Source organism: Cervus elaphus, chromosome 3 (assembly GCF_910594005.1).
Source record: "Cervus elaphus chromosome 3, mCerEla1.1, whole genome shotgun sequence".
Lineage (NCBI taxonomy): Eukaryota > Metazoa > Chordata > Mammalia > Artiodactyla > Cervidae > Cervus > Cervus elaphus.
Genome location: NC_057817.1, coordinates 38,245,773 through 38,253,604, shown reverse-complemented (window position 1 = coordinate 38,253,604; position 7,832 = coordinate 38,245,773).

Here is a 7,832-nt window from a genome sequence, read left to right as displayed (position 1 = left end):
TACAACACCAGAGTTTCATGAAGTGAACCTCAACATTTCAATTTTGTGTGTCACAGAACCCATATTCCACATTTTGCCTTTTATTTTACCTGAGAAAAATTGAGAGTCACTGAACCTTGAGAGTCAATGATTGGAAAAGGAAAAACTCATTTAACCTTATATTTAAAAACATAATGATATATAACAATAAACAGTATTTCTATAAGCACACACACTTAAGGAGAGACATCTGTCTTCCAGCAAATAGATTTCAAAGAATAGGAGGGTTGGTAGCAAACTCTCTGCCCCAGAGTGGCCAACTGTGAGCTTAAAGCTGTGTCTTGCTGACAGTCTTTGTTAGGTCCACACAGTAATTTCAAACATTTTAAGTAGTTGTACACACTTGGAAATTTTCATATAAAATTTCTTTTCTTGTCTCTTCTTGAAAAGTCAGAAGATACAGGCACAGTTGGCTCATACTTCTGTGTAGCAATAATTCATAGGAGCTGAGTAGCCATGACCTGTTTTCCCAGATCACTGCAGTATTGCCCCAGGAGCACCTATGTCACTGTCTCTTATTGTTAGTTGATGGAGTTGGCATTGGTGTTTTGACCCATAGTGGTCAGCCCTTGGATGTGTGGGCAGCCCTGGAATAAGTGGATATTGGCCCAGCATCACAGAACACTCTTTGCTTTCCCATTTCCTTCCAGCCTCTAATATTACACGTTAGTCCTTGACAGGAGATTTCAAGCTCATCCCACCTCTCTGAATTTATCTCCACTCAATTTTTTCAGATGATTTCCAGCTGATCTCCCACCATGATCATCCAAGGATCAAAGCTTCCTTTGTGAAAGAATGAAGGAAAAAGGACTATGCTTGAAAGCTAACCTCCCAGTTAACAACCTTCATAGTGTTCCCATGTCTTTACACCACTTTTCCCCCCTCATTTTGCTTTTTGTTTTTAGTTAACTTTGACCTTCATTAGAAAGGTTAGTACATTTCATGGGGATACTTCGTGTTTAAAGCTATCTCTAAAATGACTATATTTTTTAGTAAAAATGTCTAAGAGATCATGCTTAGTATTTGTAGCAGTCCTGGGTCAAAATTAACATATTACAACAGCTTGTGTCAGCCTGGGTTGCAAACTTTCCACAAGAAAGGGCAGGCAGAAAGGTCACACTCATCAGCTCATACCATAGAATTGCATAAATCTAGAAAATGATTTCTTCTCTTTATAAATAAAAGTCACTGATTTCCTCTTGCTCCCGCCACCACCTTCTGTCCATACACTGGGCTTCCATACACACCACTCACCCTACCATGCAGCTACAGAGCAAGCTAGATTCTTTCCCATCCATTTCTGTGAACTTAATGGCTTTGAGTCAGTTCCTGGCTGATTACACAGGTGTCACACTGTTCCACCTCTCCTGTTTGTTTGCTCTAATGGAAATGCTTATTTGAATAGTTAATGAGCCCAGCCCTGGACAATGGCTACAGTTAATAATGCAGAGTTCTCAATTACAATATATGCCACGTGTGACCTGTGTCTGTGCCTATTCTCCTAGTCTTGAAACTTCTTTAATACCTCACCCCATTCCACCAATACCAAAGCTCCCCATTTCAGCCCCTGAAATGCGGGCTGCAGTCCAGGTTGCCCACCCCAGCCCATCAGTGGGGCTGGCAAAGTGTGCTGGAGATGGAGGCGGCGACTCCTGCTCTCATCTAGAAGGCTGAGCCTGACTTGGCCACTCAATCAGCATAATGGCAAAATGACAGGTTACTTTTCTGTTGCCTGTCCTCCAGTATTGGCTTAATTAACCTTTGGCTTTATTACGGTTGGTGAACCAAAGATGCCTTCACTTTACCACTAATACTATTGCACTAATCTGTCCAGGTGAGAGACGAGTTTCTGAGTCAAGCTGAGTTCTCAAAGAACAAAAGTTGAGGAGAACTTAAACCACCTGCTGGGGTTTTCCCTTCTCCACTGGTTTCAGCATCACTACCAGAGTGTACACCAGTGTTTCCAGTTAGAAGACAGCAGTTAAAAGGTGCTGTAACTGGAAAGCATTTCAGTCTTTGGGGATCTCAAATGTCTCAAAGTTTCATGGGCTACCCAAAGAGACATCTGATTTTGCAAAAGGCTATCTTTTTCAGTGAGGTTCCATCCCTAGCCCTTCATCCCATACCACCACCTACATGTAATTCATCCTGTGCCACTAAATTAATATTCTTTTTCTCTTTCTTCTTCTCTCCTTCTCTTTCTTCCTCCCCTTCATAAAGTGTGCTTTCAATTAATGCAGTCATGACCTATTGTCACCCGTTACCATGCTAATCCTGAGCTGGTGTGAAATTACTTTATAATAAACACTATGGAGTTCTGACTTTCAATTAATTTTTCACATGCTGTGCTAAATCAGATTAACTCTCCCCCCCACCACTCTTTTTGACCACAGACGTAATTCTTTTCCTATAATGAAATGGAGGATTAATTTATATGAAGCATATCTGTACACATTTGCAAATAAATGTAAAGATAGACGTTGTGTCATATTTGCATTATGCAGTGTTGGGTCTAATGCAGACTCTCTGAGATGATTAATTTTTTGTGTTCACTGAGGTGGGGAAAGACATTTCTCGTTGTTGTTGTTGTTTCTCTGTTAAATTCTAACTAAATGTTTTCATGAAGAATAAGCAAAGAAATGCTCACAGATGCAGAGAGAGTAATGACTTCCCCCATAAATCGTACAATACTACACTAGGAGAAGCTGGAGGAAAATGTAAATACTCTGAAATGGAAACAATAATCATTAACTACTAAATTGATTGGTGCTCTCCCTGGATAGGCACATTCACATCCATCCCAAATGAAGGAGGGGGGATGACTTCTTAAATGACCATTAAATTGAAGGAATTTGATGACAAGTGCAAGCAAATGATGGCTCATGCCTCTTTAAACTAATGTAGCCCCAGCACTGAAGTATATTTTTTGTGAGATAATTATTTTCATCTTTGAAACTCATTATTAGAATGGAATGATGAAAGACAAATGTAGGCACACACTAAATGAACAAATTTGTGTTAAAAAAATTAATCACGCTACCCAGATGCTGGGCTATACTTTTTCTTCTGTCAGTCTCCATTGTATTTCATTCAGCTTCTTTTTTTACTACAAAATGCTGATAGAAAAATTTCCCCAACACATATGTTTTTTGACAGCAAATGAGAAAAACTGCCAGAAGAACTAAAGGTATGGCACATATAAGAAATAAATGTGTACTTATCAAGTCCTTTAAACCAATCTTTTATTAACAATAGAAGAAATAAAATCTTGCTTTGTGTTGCAATAATGAAAATACCATTGAGTTATTTTAAGACAGACTAAACAAATCATGTCTGGCAAATACTATAAGTTTATTTTTCATTCATTCAACAGGTATTTATTTCATACCTGCTATGTGCTAAACCACTACTTAAAGTACAACTGATAAACTACTCCCATTGAGGGGGATACAAACTCGACATCATAAATACAGCCTGTCACCATCCTCCTGATCATTTATTGAGCTATTACTATGTGCTCAATACTGTGCTATTTTTCATTTATATAATTCAGTCCCCATTTTCTCTCTAGCTTATTATCATACACATTTTATAGATAAATTTGTTACCAATCCTCCCCAGTTGGTCCCCAACAAAAATCCTTTTTAGGATTCTGAAGCAAAAGAAAAATGTATTCTTTGATCAGAGAATGAAGAGACACAAGCTCACACATTTGGGTCCAGGAGGTGGGCAGGGCTGCTTTATAAGGATCTCATTAGTGGGAGAAGAGGTGGAGTTCTCTCTGGGCATGCGCAGCTGTGCTGAGCCTCCCAGGGCTAGGGTGCAGAGTCTGCTTGCCGGCTGCTGAGAAGGGGTGTGGGTACATCAACTTTGCACTAGGAACTCAGGTCAGGTGTGATGCACCCAGCATGAGTCCTCTACATGTGTTCCCTTTAGAATAAATGAAACTAGACTAAGCACAAAAAGAATAAACGTTTAGATATCAATTTGCTACCCAGATTCTGTTTTTATTCCCCAGGAATTGTTAATGGGCTTTGAGGCTGACAGAATAACTAAAGCTTAGAGGTTAAGTAATTTGTCCTAACCCCACAGATATAAAAAGTGGCAGAGATAGAATTCAAAACTAAGTTTTTTTGGACTAAAATTCCTGTGCTACACTGTTTTTGATGCTCATTATCTCACAAGCACATATCATCTTGTATTGGTTCAAATTTTAGTTTTTAACACTAGGGTGCATGAAAATAGGAGCAGAAGGCACATCCTTCACCTAAGATTTCCAGTCTATTGGAAGAAAGTTGCATACTTATGAATACTTATGAAACTTATGCATAAGTTTGAAACTTATGCATACTTATGAAACAACTATTTGTAAATTTTTTTTGGACAGCTAACTTTATAGTGCATATTGAGGGGGGAAGGGGACAGGATTATTTGAAGACATTTGTCTCTGTTTAGCATATTCAACTTCTATGAATTTACCCATTGTAGAGTATATTATTAATTTAGTAGAAGTTTTTAAAGAATTGAAATAATACAGCATCAAATGTAGCAGTTATATGCTATACTATTTGCATGATTTCAATTCCATGAAATTGTGAGAAGCTTGATTCTTAGAGTGGAGGATATACAACAACATAAGAATAATCTGTACCTTGAAAAGACTTCACTTTGAAACTGTACCCAGCACATTTTACACAAGGATCTTCTGAATCACTCTAGTAAGCTGTCTTGTGGTATTGTTAAATTCTGCTGTTTATATCTTCCTAGATATTTCCTCTAAGTTTTCAAAATATATTATCATAAATGCAATCAAAATATATCTTTATAACAAATTTAATACTGATATCTGCAATTATTTCTAATTTCTAATGTTTACTTTTTTATTTGCTTTTTCTCTTTTCACTTGGGTGGATTTGTTAGTATCTTATCTCCCTTATTGTTTTATGGTTATCCTCTTTATGGTTCTCCAAAGAACCATTTTATTCAAACAGCTGATTCTTACATTTGTTTTTCAGTACTAGGGCTCTTTATTTATTAATTCATTCATTTATGCTTTTATGCTCATTGATTATTCTACTTGTTCTGCTGCTAAGTCACTCCAGTCATGTCCGACCCTGTGCAACCCCATAAATGGCAGCCCACCAGGGTCCCCCGTCCCTGGGATTCTCCAGGCAAGAACGCTGGAGTGGGTTGCCATTTCCTTCTCCAATGCATGAAAGTGAAAAGTGAAAGTGAAGTTGCTCAGTCGTGTCCGACTCTTAGCGACCCCATGGACTGCAGCCCACCGGGCTCCTCCGTCCATGGGATTTTCCAGGCGAGAGTACTGGAGTGGGGTGCCATTGCCTTCTCTGTCTACTTGTTCTACATAGGTATATTTTTCTTTTTATAATTTCTTGAGTTAAGCAGTAACTTGTCATTGCAATTTTTCCTCTTTAAATGCTGTAAATTTTCTTCCTTGGATGTATCTCATGATTATTTCCCCAGATATTCTGTATTTTAGCAGTTTGGGGATCCTTCTTTACCCAAGAATTTTTTAGAATAATATTTCCCAAGTGATTTGGGTTTTTCTCTGTTTATGCTTTCAGTATTCTTTTCCAGTTTTAATAGAATACAGCTCAGAATGTTGTCTAGTATTTCATCACATAGGTACTTGAAAAAAAATGCTTTTTCTGCCTGTGTAGTATAAAGCTTGATGAGTATCAATTTAAGTTTGATGAGTATCAAGTTTAGTTATTATTCAGCTCATCCATGCCCTAGTTATCCACTGAGCATTTTATCTGAAAACCACTGAGAACACTGTGTAAGATCTTCTATTGTCATCATATTTCTGTTAATTTTTCTTTTATAGTTGCAGTAGTTTTGCTTTTAAATTATAAACTGTGGTATTCAAGATGTAAATATTCAGATTATTGTGTCTTCAGCAGTAAAATTGACCCTCCAGATTCATCTAATAAACCAATATACTGAGATATTTAATGAGATATTGCTTGTAACAGAAAAGATTTGGGGCAAACTGAAGTAAGGGCTTAGTTATATAATTTATGTACACCTATACAATCAAACATGTATACTCACTGAAAATAATGAGAAAATCCTATATGTACTATTTTTTAAGTAACAATCTTAAAAATCTAGTTCTAAATGAATAAAGCAAGGTAATGAATAGAATATATGTTATCAGGTCCATGGAAAGCAGAGTACCACAGTGGTAAGAATGCAAGTTCTCATGCTAGTCTGCTTGAATGAATTCTGACTCCAACTCCTACTAATTGGATGACCCCAAGTTAAGTTACTTAATGTTTCTGTATCTTCAATTGGCAAATGGGAACAAGAATTAAGTACTATCTCCCAGTTTTCAGAAGGGTTAGATGAATGACTAAAATACTAAATATGCTAAATGCCTAAAATACTGCCTAGTATCAGGTGCTTATAAATGCTTATTTGTTAATATTTAAAGCAAAAAAAAAAAGACAAAAAGAAAATTCTCACATACATAAATATGTGTGTGTATATATATATATGTATCATAACATATAGTTTGAAGGTGCCGTGTATTGACAGCTAAAGTGCCTCTAATCCTTTCCCTTCCCTCTATCTGTGCCTATACAGGCTATTTACAACTCCTCCCATCAAGAGGTGGAATCTGTTTCCTCAACCCTCGATTCTGGGCTAGCCCTAAATGTTAGAATGTGGCAGGAGTGGTGCTTTGTCAGTTTAGAACCTAGGCCTCATGATGCCGTTTGTTTTTCTGCCCTTTCTCTGACCCTTGCACGGCCACCATGAGAACGAGCCTGGGTTAGCCTGCTGAGTAGGGAAAGGCTACCCTGGGGTTTGCATCATCTTACTGGTCCCAGCCATGGTCATCAAAGCACAGTCATGGCCTGACCATGCCCAACCCCAACCACAGATGCATGACCGAGACCATCTTAGACCGCAAAACTGACCAACTGGCTCACCAAACGATAAATATTATTCTAAGTGACTGGGTTTGGAACAAACTGGGGTCATTCTGTTGTTTTTGAGATTGTACCCAAGTACTGCATTTTGGTCTCTTTTGTTGACTATAAGGACTATTCCATTTCTTCTAAGGGATTCTTGCCCACAGTAGTAGATATAATGGTCATCTGAATTAAATTTGCCCATTCCCATCCATTTTAGTTCAGTCAGCTCAGTTGCTCAGTCGTCTCTGACTCTGCGAACCCATGGACTGCAGCACACAAGGGTTCCCTGTCCATCAACAACTCCTGGAGATTACTCAAACTCATGTCCATCGAGTCAGGGATGCCATCCAACCATCTCATCCTCTGTCATCCCCTTCTCCTGCCTTCAATATTTCCCAGCATCAGGGTCTTTCCCAATGAGTCAGTTCTCTGCATCAGGTGGCTGAAGTATTGGAGCTTCAGCTTCAGCATCAGTCCTTCCAATGATATTCAGGACTGATCTCCTTTGGGATTAACTGATTTGATCTCCTTGCAGTCCAAGGGACTCTCAAGAGTCTTCTCCAACACCACAGTTCAAAAGCACCAATTCTTTGGTGCTGTTTTCTTTATTGTCCAACTCTCACATCCATACATAACTACTGGAAAAACCATACCTTTGACCGTATGGATTTTTGTCGACAAAGTAATGCCTCTGCTTTTCAATATGCTGTCTAGGTTGGTCATAGCTTTTCTTCCAAGGAGCAAGCATCTTTTAATTTCATGGCTGCAGTCTTTGCAGTGATTTTGGAACCCAAGAAAATAAAGTCTCTCACTGTTTCCATTGTTTCCCCATCTATTTGCCATGAAGTGATG